The sequence below is a fragment of the Acanthopagrus latus genome, chromosome 2, assembly GCF_904848185.1.
Source record: "Acanthopagrus latus isolate v.2019 chromosome 2, fAcaLat1.1, whole genome shotgun sequence".
NCBI lineage: Eukaryota > Metazoa > Chordata > Actinopteri > Spariformes > Sparidae > Acanthopagrus > Acanthopagrus latus.
Genome location: NC_051040.1, coordinates 25,167,037 through 25,179,139, shown reverse-complemented (window position 1 = coordinate 25,179,139; position 12,103 = coordinate 25,167,037).

Below are 12,103 nucleotides of genomic sequence, written 5' to 3'. Positions count from 1 at the left end.
GATTACACTTTTTCACTGTTTGCTCACTAAACTGACACAGGGTCTGAAAGTAGAACAGAAAACAAAAAAGCCTGTCTGTCTCGCTGCAGTGCTTCACGTAGTCCAATAAATCCTTGAACAGTAGAGATACTGCACACCAGGTCATGCAGCTTTTGGGTCATTTGTTCTCTCGAAGCTTCGGTAGTGAGTCAATCCCTGACTCGCACAAAATGAAACATGTGCTTCACAGTTACAAACCTCGACCAAACAAAATGATGTCCATCAGCAAAAAGCTGTTACGGAGATAAATGAATAAAACCTGAGAGTAACCATTACATAAATAGATTTCGCTGCTGCGGCAGATTTTTCTCATTGATAACAAAAGGTTTATTTTTTTAACAAGAAGGCAGGCAACCATGAGAAAATTACAACAAGATGGCTCTTAGTTCAGATTTGCACAGGAAGATCATTTGCTGTCAACCTGTTACTGCTGTCAGTGGTGCAATTGAGTGGAATCGGTGAAATCTTCCACTGGGGAAACTGTCCTGTGAACTGCAATTATCAAAGTTAAATGCTGACATTTACAGAAGTACAAAGACAATTAAACAGCTCATTTTGAATAACAATCAGATTAGTTTGATCAACCTTTACAGACAAAGGTTTAAATTGTCATCTGTCGTCTGAGTCAAAAATCCACTTGGATAAAAATAAATAAATAAATAAATAAAAATAAAAAACAGTATGGCCTTGCATGTTCTAATATGTGATCAGCAGGAAAATGATAATTCTGGCAATATTCTATATTCTATGGAATTACACTGTTAATATTATACAACATAATATAGAGTGCAATATATTATATAACCTATATTAAACAATACTTTCTGACTTGTCTGTTTGTAGTTCAGTGCCTCAAACCCATTTTCCCCAGTTTTACTTAAAAATAATTATAATGATTTTTAATTTTTTGTTTTGTTTTGTTTTTTTTGAACAGCTGGACACAAGTTTTTAAATGTTTGCAGAGGAAAACAGTTCTTGGAGACTATTTTCAGACAAAGATTTGGTGGTGTGCTTGGTGAGTATTCACAGCAGCAGGACAGTGTGTGTGGGAAGTAACTACAGTGCGTGTGTTCATTTTAATGAAGGAACGTATCGTCCAGTGCAACAGTGTGGCTAAATAACGGCTTCTTTTTTTCCTTCGGAGGCTCAGTGGCACAAATGAATCATGTCAGGTCAGTTTATTTATACTACACATTTGAAAACAATAGCAGCTGACCCAAAGTGCTTTTCGGTTAGGATGTGATAGAAGCTGCCTCAGACCAGGTATGCGCCATTCAAGAAATAAAATGTGCATAAAAGGCAATAATGTGATCATAAAGAGAGGGAGCGACAAAAAGTAGCAAAAGCTGACTAGATCCAAATCAAAGTAATATAAGAGGTGAGGGAAAAACAAACGACTACCATGATAAAATCAAAGTCGAAGCAATGAAACAAGAGGATATCTCAGGCTTTGATGCGCAGACTGTTATTGTTGACAATAAGGAAAATATAAATCACCAGATTACACCAGACAAAAGGAGGTAATAACCATTTAATGGAAGACAGCGGACCGTCCCTAAATTTTTAAAGAAGAGAAGCTTTTTTTCCAGGATTTCGTCCGCCGTGCAGGGATTATAAAAATCACATGACGCCATCTCTCTCTGTTCCTGTCTGGCGCTCTTTATCTGCAGCACACACATGCACAAAATACAGTAATGGTCACAATCCCCCAACATGATCCACGAACTCAAACAGCAGCCGCCACCACACAAGAGATCATTAATAAAGCCCTGTGTGCCACGCACAAACCCTTCCTCCAGGATCCTGTTTCCCCTCGCCCCCCATCCTCCTCCTTCCTCCTTCCTCCTCCTCCTCCGGGCCCTGACTCCCCCACTAATCTGCAGTAGGATTTAGATATTAGGCGGACAGATGGAGGTGTGGCTCTGTTGGTAATGAGGTGAGCAGTGGCAGCGATTGCGGAGGCCCAGACACCGACGAAACGACGTGTGGATTGAGCTGTGAGAGGCCCCTACACAACCAGATGTACACAGCTGTCACACTGCTGACAGAAAGTAATCCGGCGACCCCAGCCCCACTGCCAGAGAGAGACGGGGTTAGTATCTCTGCTGTGGAGGCTTTAATGACTGCAAGGTATTAAGTTAAGTTAGTTTAGAAGAAAAGATCTATCTATCTATCTATCTATCTATCTATCTATCTATCTATCTATCTATCTATCTATCTATCTATCTATCTATCTATCTATCTATCTATCTATCTATCTATTCATTTGCAGGAAGGGGAGCATGAACCTTGGCTGTAACTCTAAAGTGATCCTAAAGTGGCACTTAGCTTCAGCTCACAGGTATGAAATGTGAAATGCTCGCCGCTGAATCGGAATTTCCGTTCACTGCCCGAGCTGACATGGAATTGACCCTGAAATAGAAGACGCGTGGTGGGATCCACACTCTGGCGCACACAGTTACCGTGTTAGTTAACAAGTTGCATTCGATGCCATGTTCTCTTTTTGTTTGTTTGTTTTTGCCATCAGGTTTCTCAGCGTTTCCAAACCTGGGTTCACTAAGTATAGGGAGTATGAAAAACACAGTTATGACTTTATAATTCAACTCTGTGATTAACTCATTACAATCTGAGGTCTGGGGTTCGTGACTCCAAAGGGGCCCTGAGAGTTAATGCAGGGTGTCTGATAATATTTTTCGTTATGTTTAATGTCCCCAAAAATATAAATCAACATGCACATTGAACATATTATCAGCAAAGATTTCATTTCTAAAAAAGCAAAAAAAAAAAAGCAAAAAAAAAAAAAAGCAAGCTAACCGAACCATGTGCTAAATCACTGTGTGGCACCTATCCATAATGACAAACTGCGTATTACTGAAACATACTGGCCAGTTGCTGTACACTGGGCTGTGTGATTCATCAAACAAGAGACTCTGGCGTCCTCTCCGCCTCAGAAACCACCGGAGAATTGACAAAGGGTGAAGCTAACGTGCCTGACATTAGCCATGCTGTAACTGCCCGATCACTTGTTTACACATGGCACTATGGGCCACCCTGCATGTTACTGCAGGCCTCACTTTAATATGCAAAATAATTTGCATGCAGTATACTGTAGGTGGTCTCTGCTCCGTCGCTCTCTCAGCCAAGGGGTCCTCGTCCTACGTGAGGGGAGTTTGCATTTTAACACAAGTTTTATTTAAGACAGGAGAGTTTTTGAGAGTTGATAGAGATACTTACAGATTAACATGTCAGCATCTTAAAAAAAATGATGCGCTGCGACAGATGGAAACGCCTATTAATACACTGAATCATTAACATCAACTCCAGCTCAACCAGCTGCAACACTAAAATGCAGCTGACATGTGAACGCATGAATAATAAATACAAGCCGATGATATAGTTATATATAAAATAAAATAAACCTCTGAGAAAGATAAATCTGCATGCTGACTATTTTTGTTTGTTTGCATTTATACTTTTACTCAAGTATAATTTTGAACCCAGACATTTCACTTTTACTGTGTTTGAGCGTTTTCAGTACTTTGAGGACTTCTTCCAGCTGTGCTCCTGTGACAGTCGGTGGGTTGAGTGTGAGAGTGTGTGTCAGCGTGACTGGGAGCAGCAGGAAGCCGAGAGGTGAAACCTGAGTGTAGGAGAGGGACTGGATGTGGGTGGGGGGGGGGGGACCATGGAAAGGGGATGCAGGGGGTGTAAAGGGTGGTGGGCTGGTAGGTGGGCGGCTGGGTGAGGGATGGTGGTGGCGGGGCACTCTGGGAATGACTCGCCGCACATGTTTATTAAGCTTTCTGCACAGTGGACGGAGAAACGGGTTCAGAGCAGGGTGAAACGGAAAGGTGCGTGTGTGTGTGTGTGTGTGTGTGTGTGTGTGTGTGTGTGTGTGTGTGTGTGTGTGTGTGTGCATGTGCGTGCACAGAGCGAGAGAGAAAATGTGAGGAGGATGTCTCTCCTCAAACAACTGAGGCCATCAAATATGTAGGACTCAGAGAGGAGATGATGGAACAAATAACTTCATTTTGAAACTTGTCATTGTCAATTTGGCACATTGTTTCCATCCTGATATATGGGATTTATGAAGTGATGGGAAAACATCTGTGTCTTTGTCAAGCGGTTTGCAACTCGGGTGCAGACGGCCACCCTCAGATGTTCTCAGTTTACAATATTCCTGCTACACTGCTCGCATTCTTGTTTTGTTGAAATTTGGTTTTATTTCTTTATTTTTTCGGGGTGTGACGGTCCCCCACTGCTGTAAAAAAAACAAAATAAAAGATAAAAACAGGAGGAGATAATAATCACTGTGAAATCTTAAAACTTCATTCTTTAAAACACATGCTTTATATGTTTTCTTCTGACGACCAGAACTCAATATGTAGAAAAGTCCTGAAGTTGGAATAGTTTCTTTTGAAGCTCGTCAGTAGCTCACCTGGTGGAGTGTGTGCACCCCATGTTCCCAGCAGCAGCCTGGGTCCACATGCCGCATGCTGTCCTATCAAATAATGGCATGAAGAGCCCAGACAAATTCTAAAAAAGAAAAAAAAAAAGAAAACTTACACAAATGCATTGAACGAGGGTGACAGAAATTACCTTAAAGCATTGCTATGACACCATGTGAGGAATATTTTACAACTGATAAGGAGGTATGAGCTCTGCATGAACAGATATATACACAAACAACTGTATGTCGACCCAGAGATGTTAGGTACTGTATGTTTGGTGTCACTGAGGCCCAGAAGAGGTGGAACTCACGTCAGACCTCAAATCAAAACTCAAACTGCCATAAAACTCCAATAACAGAAATCTAAATAGACTGTTAGCTATTTGTTAATGAGGAAACACCCAAAACAAACATTTAAAACGTCATCATTTGGACAAAATAGGATTAATTTATCATCAAAGAGAGGTGAAGTAACATTAATCTGTGTTTTTAACCCCAGACAGAACAAACACCTTAATTGCTTAGTTCAAATTGTCTATATTTGTAAAATTTTGGCTCATGGTTGTCATCTGTGACTCTTTTTTTTTTTAATCTTTAGTTTGCTGCAAAGGATCTTGGTCATTTCTGTCTATTTTGACTGTTTTATGCCACCATTTCAGCAGGTCTGTCATTTAAACAGATACATTGTATCTCAAGAAACTCCCCGATCAAATAAGAAGGTCAAATCAAATTGCAAAATTATTAATGTTTTATTTATTTATTTATTTATTGGTATGGATACAATTCCACAATTGATGTCACATTCAATCATTCTGACTGTGTATTTATTCATGTAAAGTACAACAAATTGAATCATACTGCTGAATAGTGATTTTAATGGTGTCTGATGCAGCTTGCAAAAGAATTTGGTGTGTGTGTGTGTGTGTGTGTGTGTGTGTGTGTGTGTGTGTGTGTGTGTGTGTGTGTGTGTGTGTGTGTGTGTGTGTGTGTGTGTGTGTGTGTGTGTCTGAGGGAGATATTGTGGCTTGAGAGTGGGCACTCAAGGCCAGTCTTATTCTCCTCCTCCTCCCGTTCTTTGAAGAGGAATGAGGATGGGAGAGAGGGCAGATAGAAGGCCAGGGAGTGATAGGAGAAGTGAGGGGAAGACGGAGGGGAGGAGGGGGGGAGGGGGGCAGAGGGCGCAGTGACATTACCTCCGATGGCCTCCTTCTGTTGTTGATTTAATATTACAAACCGTCGGACTCAAATACAGGAAGAAAGTGCAAATCTATGAATTATTTCGATAGCTTTTTTTTCCTTTTCTTTGTTTTAATAAAAGAAGTAAATATTTAAACGTGTCACCCAAACTAACACGTGTGCTTCATTAGACTCTCTTCTACTTTTTTAAAGCAAAAATCTGCCAGTTAACACAAGCGTATCTCTAACTCTTTCATAAACTTAAAAACATGTTCTGTAATTAAGTGAATATCGCCTCTTAGTTAATGCTTAATTGCATCTTAATTCCAAAGAGTTCTCACCATCAGGACAAAATACAGAATGGAATAAAGCAGCGCTTGCATTTTGTTTGTTCTGTCTGTTGGAAGAAGAGAAAGGGATACAGACATGAAACGAGGAAAGAGAAAGAGAGATGGTTCTGACAGACAGTAAAGGTCCCCTGCTGGAACCGAGACGTTGCGGTCGTATGGTATGAGTCTTAACCACCATGCCACCAGGACACCTCAAGTGGAATAATTTTTACCAGCTGACTAAATGTTCCTCTTGTAGATTTTTGTTGTTTTTTTAATTTTTTTTTTTTTTTTTTTTTTAAGATTTTATGATGGACCTTCTGAGTTTGACATTCACTGACATGTGGGACGAAGACACACAGAACAGAGGAAAGAGTCAGAGAGAGTGCAGCGTGTATGCGTTAGTATGTATGCGTATGTGTTTGCGTGCGTGTGTGTGTGTGTGTGTGTGTGTGTTAGTGTATCAGATGGGGGCTGTGAGAAGGTCAAAGTCAGGGAATGCAGGAGGTATGCACGCTGAAGGCAGCAGAGTTCACCTGCACCTACTGACCTTACTGACCTCCATCCATCTGTTTATATTCACTGATTCTGTGCTCCCCCAAATAACACACACACTAACACATACTCACACACACACACACACACACACACACACGCACACACACACACACACACACATACACACACAATCAAAGCTTTGATGGAGCAGGTGATATTTACTTTATTTCTTATTGGCTCATAACTCTGCCTTGTTAAACAAAGAACTTAAATACTTATCATACCACATTTATTTTCTGCATTGTCTAATGTGCAGTTCCACTATAAACACAAGAAACACAAAAAGTGAAACGCAACCGTGTACTGTATATGGACACAGAGAAAACAGTACGGGATGAAAACACCATGAATAGAGTTAATTAGTTTGGGCCTGCAGCTAACGACTATTTTCTCTGTCGATTAATGTATTAATTTTTTGATCAATTAATCGATAGACAATGGTAAAAGATGTCGATCAGTGTCTCCCAGAGCCCAACATGTCGCCCTCAAATGTTGTGTTTTGCCCACAATCCAAAAACATTCAGTTTACTGTCATCTGGGAGTAAAGAAACGAAAGCATTTTCACATTTGAGAGGATGGATACAAGACGTTTTCCTTTTAAAAATGACTCCACTTCAATGGTTTGAGAAATTGTGTCATTGTTGCATCTCTAAATTAGTTCATCATGCTGTCATGCACATATGTTACTTTTCTTCATCAGAAGGAGACACTGTTTCCAGGTAGTGCATAAAGCATGCCAGGCAGCCTGAGAGGCCATTCAGATATGTATTAACAGTAATACATATATTGATTTTTTTTTTCTTCCACATTTTAAAGTAAGTGCTGAGATTTTAAAATGTAGCAAAGTTGCCAAAATGAATTCAGATGGTATAATAAATGTGAAATGAAGATGCATGTTTGTCAGAACCTTATTGGGAGGGGAGATTTCAGCTTTGGCCAGAGGTACTGCTGCTGGGCATGCACACTGTTCTGCGTCTGCTTCATCACCCTTTCACAGTGCCTGCAAAAGTTCTGTCGATGTTGTAAGAGTTGACAAAAATAATGACTGTGGCTGCAAAAATTAACCCAAACTGTAATTATTTTTTTTTAAGTTAACACAGTAAGAAAAGTCTGCACACACAGATTCGCTGTTACACACATTTAAAAAACCACTTCAGCCTCACCTTCGTCCCCCGTGACCCCCCACCAGCCCCGGCTGAAAGGCAAACCAGGACCGACCCATTCGCGCATACCTCCATCAGACCTCAGCACTGCATTTGTTTCCAACTAAACCCCCGGCCGGTCGGGTTTACGGGGTTTACATGCAACGCGAGAAGCACCACACACTCCTGCACCCCCCCCCACCACCACCCCGCCTGTTCCCCTTTCACTCTCACTTTGTTATTTTTATAATTTAAGATTGGGGTGGGTAAGAGATGGGGTGACAGGGGGAGCGTGGCACTGATAAGGTAGCTAATACCCAGCTTTTTAAAAGGTCAAAGGTCGCCTCCGCTTGACTGGGTGGTGGTTGGGGTGTTTTATGTGTGTTGGGGGGGCTGGGATTTTTGGGGATGGGTGTTAGAGGAAGGGGGGTGGAGTCTTTTATCATTTTATATTTAGCAGTAACAGAAAGAAAATAAGCAAAAAGCAGCAGAAGTAAAAGGAGAACGGCAACGGTGAGCAGAATCAGGGTCCCGCAGGAACAGGAAATCCAGTGGGATCAGTCTTCTGATCTGCCCCAGCACTCAGACAACACACACACACACACACACACACACACACACACACACACACACACTCACTTGCTACCACTAAATCAGGCTGTTGATTGAGCAGGCCTCTAATTTTAGCCGCAGACCCCCGGCTCCCAACCAGCAGCCCTCTGCAACCCAGGTCCGGCTGGGAATTGGTGGAAGAAGAGGTGATTAATAACTGTCATGTCTGTCACGGCAGAGCGGCGCACGAGAGGGGAGGGTCCAGGGCGCTGACGCTGTGGGGGGAAATGGAGTTACACGCGAGATGCTGACAGCTGTTGTTGTTGACGTTGTTGTCCGGGTTGGAGAACAACTGGAGCGTGTGCAGGTTTCTGCATTTGTCGCAGCTCAGCTCTGCGCAGACCCCTCACCGTAATAGTTATGTGATAATGCAACATGGAGATAGTTAAGTTAGACATCACAGATGATTTTGGATGCGAAGGACAGATATAAAATTCATACAGAAACATCTTAAATTTGTTTAGAATATTCTCGTAACCCCGCCCCCCCCCCCCCGAGCATTATCTGATCATTCATCTTTCTCATCATTTAATTTGCAGAAGCACTTTCAAATTTATAAAGATAAAAATTCAGATATCATTTAAGAAAAATAATCCTGATGCATCAATGAAATAAAATACAACAGTGTTGATGGAGGTGAGAGGGATCGCTGTGGTTTGTCACAGCGACAACAGAGAAGGACAGAGGTGGACAGAGTGTTCTGACTCCCTGATGGTGAAGCTGTACACGGTGCCTCTCTGTGTACCGATAACACACATATATACATACAGTATACACACACACATACACACACACACACGCACACATACATGCAGCCACTGCTCCACACCAGGCCACACATTCTTTCTCTCCTCTTTCCTTTTCCTTTAGCCTACATTTATTTTTATCTTCCCTTTCTATTCCAACTTTTAACACCTGTTCACTCTCACCAAACTCACCAGAAGGTTTAAGAGCATGATCTCACTCTACATGTTCATCGTGTGATCTGATTCATCCTCTACCCTACATCCACTGCACAGTGACACTCAGCTGGAGTCACTACTACATGGAGGTGAAGGGACCACTAGAGGGCGCACTGTGGGTGACAACAGACCCGGCCTCACCTGATTCCCTCGACATGCTCCACTGCCGGCTTGTACAGGCCACAGAGAGATTCAAAAGACCATGTTAAACTCTGTGCTGTCCCTCCTTCCTTCTGCATTTGTCATACTGAATGTGATCAGCTTCAACTGAAGGGTGATATCTCTGTTTCACCTGAATATTTTCCAGTGATTACACAACAGTATCACGGCAGTTTGTGACAAAATAGTGGCAAAATTAAAGTTGAAGGATTTGTGTAAATAGGCATGAATTGTCATTTTTTTTTAAGTTAGAATATTAGTGTCAAGGTGCATGAATACTAAAGATTAAAATTAGTCATTATTTCACAAACTAATATACGTTAACACAACCCTAACCTTGTTAGTGAATCCTATATATTCCATTTCGTGACTGTGTCACGATCTGAAAATATCTTTTCCCCTGACTGAAGTGCTTGTCTGAAGCTAACCACTGACTGGATGTGAACCCTAAATTCTGGTTTGACAGTTGTGCGTCTGCCACCCGCCCTGACCACCTCTCTGCGGCTCCAGCACAGTTCATAAGTGCAGTGTTTAATTTAGACAAAAAAAAAAATGGGGTGCAGGCACGAAAGGTGGTTGTACTGAGAGTCATGTGAAAAATACAAATATGTGTCCACATACAGAAATCCTGTAGAATGCATTAGGTGACTATCTCATAAACTATGGCAATACTAAGTTGGAGCAAGTAAAAGATTAGAGGAAAGAGGAAGAAATATGTCTTTTCTCTGTTTTCCTTTACTCTAACCCCAACACAAGATTAATCTTAATCTCAAACCTCGTGTTTGGAACACTGCCTAACTGGTTAATTGCAAAAAAGTAAACAAAAAAATATATATAATCGTAACTGTCATAAAAATCGTCATCAGGAGGGTTTGGACGGGACACAGAGGAAGGAGCAGTGTGTTTGAAGGTTTTCTGCATACAAAAATACTAAATGTTGAAGAGGTAGCGCGGCTGAGTCCGGAGTATGAGTGTAATGTCACAAGAAATTTCACAGTCTTTCACTTGGAGCTCTGAATTACACATCTCACATCACACACACACTCTCTTCTCTCTCATGCAAACACCTGGACACACTACACCCTTACATTATATTGCTTGTCAGTGCTGTGTAGTTAATCTTAATTAGCAGCCAACATTAGAGATGTTTGGACGCGTCTGTCAGCACCAATCACTTAGAGCCGAGCTCGTTCGAACCAATCAGCCGCGGTTGACCTTGTCCCTTTGATGATTACCCAGTTAGCACCTGTTCGCTCTGCCACAGGTAAACTCCTGCTATGACTGCATCTGATAGACAGTGGCAGGAGCGTGGAGAAACTGTTGCAAAGTCACACAACGGTGCAGCAGGATTCTGAACTACGAAACGTGCGTATCAGAGCTGGGCAAATTTTTTTGGTAAGCCGGGCTGCGGTGCACAGGGTGCACGCACTCGAGCATGCACGTGGGCGTGTGTGTCCATCTGTGTGAGTGACCTCAGTCCGTCCAGCGTACTGCATCTCCGGCCCTGCAGTCTGTGTATCCCCTTGTGTGTGGGAGGCTCCAGGCGTTTGATGTTGCTGACGGTCGCCTCCTCGCTCCCTTTGGCCCCAGATCAGTGGCCTGAATCCGCGTGGGCAGGCCCGGTTGAGATGACCGCAGCGGTGACGGTCAGCTGCCAAACCCACTGGTCAGGTTCTCCTCGGTCACATGACCCTGGTCACGTGAGCCAGTGGGGGCAGCCAATAGTGTTGCTGCCCTCGTCTCTTCATGCAGTGGGAAAACATTCCAACAGCTGGCCTCGGACAGTTCCAGAAACATCTGCAACGTCCGCCACTGGTGAGAATCTTCCCCCCTGCAGCTTCAGAACATAACCTTGTGATAATAGAGTCGGTGGATTAGGAGTGATATTAAAAAGGCGCTTTATCTTCCTTCAGTACCCGACGTCTCTCGTGTCCCTTGGTGGACTCTGATCAGCTGTGGGAGAGCATGAAGTTTTCAAGAGCCCCTCATCATATCAGCCTGACACACAGAGTGGACTTATCTGTAGAGGTGCTGGGGTTATTCCTTATCTTAAAGCAGATCTAAGTGTGTGTGTGCATGTGTGTGTGCCGGAGAGCACTCCATAGCCTTTGACATATTGTTAATTTGAAGAATGTTTGAAGTATGATGCAACATCAGCTGCTCTCACTTAGCTTTGAGCCGCTTTCCTCTGAAAAGTCCCCTCCGGTCTCGAATTACCACAGAGACAGCACTAGTAACACACTGTGTGTGTGTGTGTGTGTGTGTGAATTGTAGAAACAACAATACTTTGAATGCCTTGTTAATGTGGTTAATACTGCAGTATTTATTCCATATGAGATTAATTTGACATTTGAAAGGTGTTCATTTATTTAAAATGACAAAGAAATAGAAAAAAAATAATAATTGGGCCATTCCAAATTCCCAAATCCAAAATGTGGAATAGATAAGATCCATATCTGTTTTGGAAATGTGTGCTGGGCCAGTTCATAGCTAAGGCACAGTCTCCAGTTAGGGTTTGTTATGAATAATATTCAGTTGAGTCTTGCGCGCAGCTTCTTTGTTGTGATGTGGAAGTTAGCCTGAGCCGGTTGAGTAAATTTCCCAATTTTCCAAAATCTGTTGGTGGAAGTGTGTGGTGGAGATCATTTTGTTTCCATTCCATTCACCTCTGTTTCC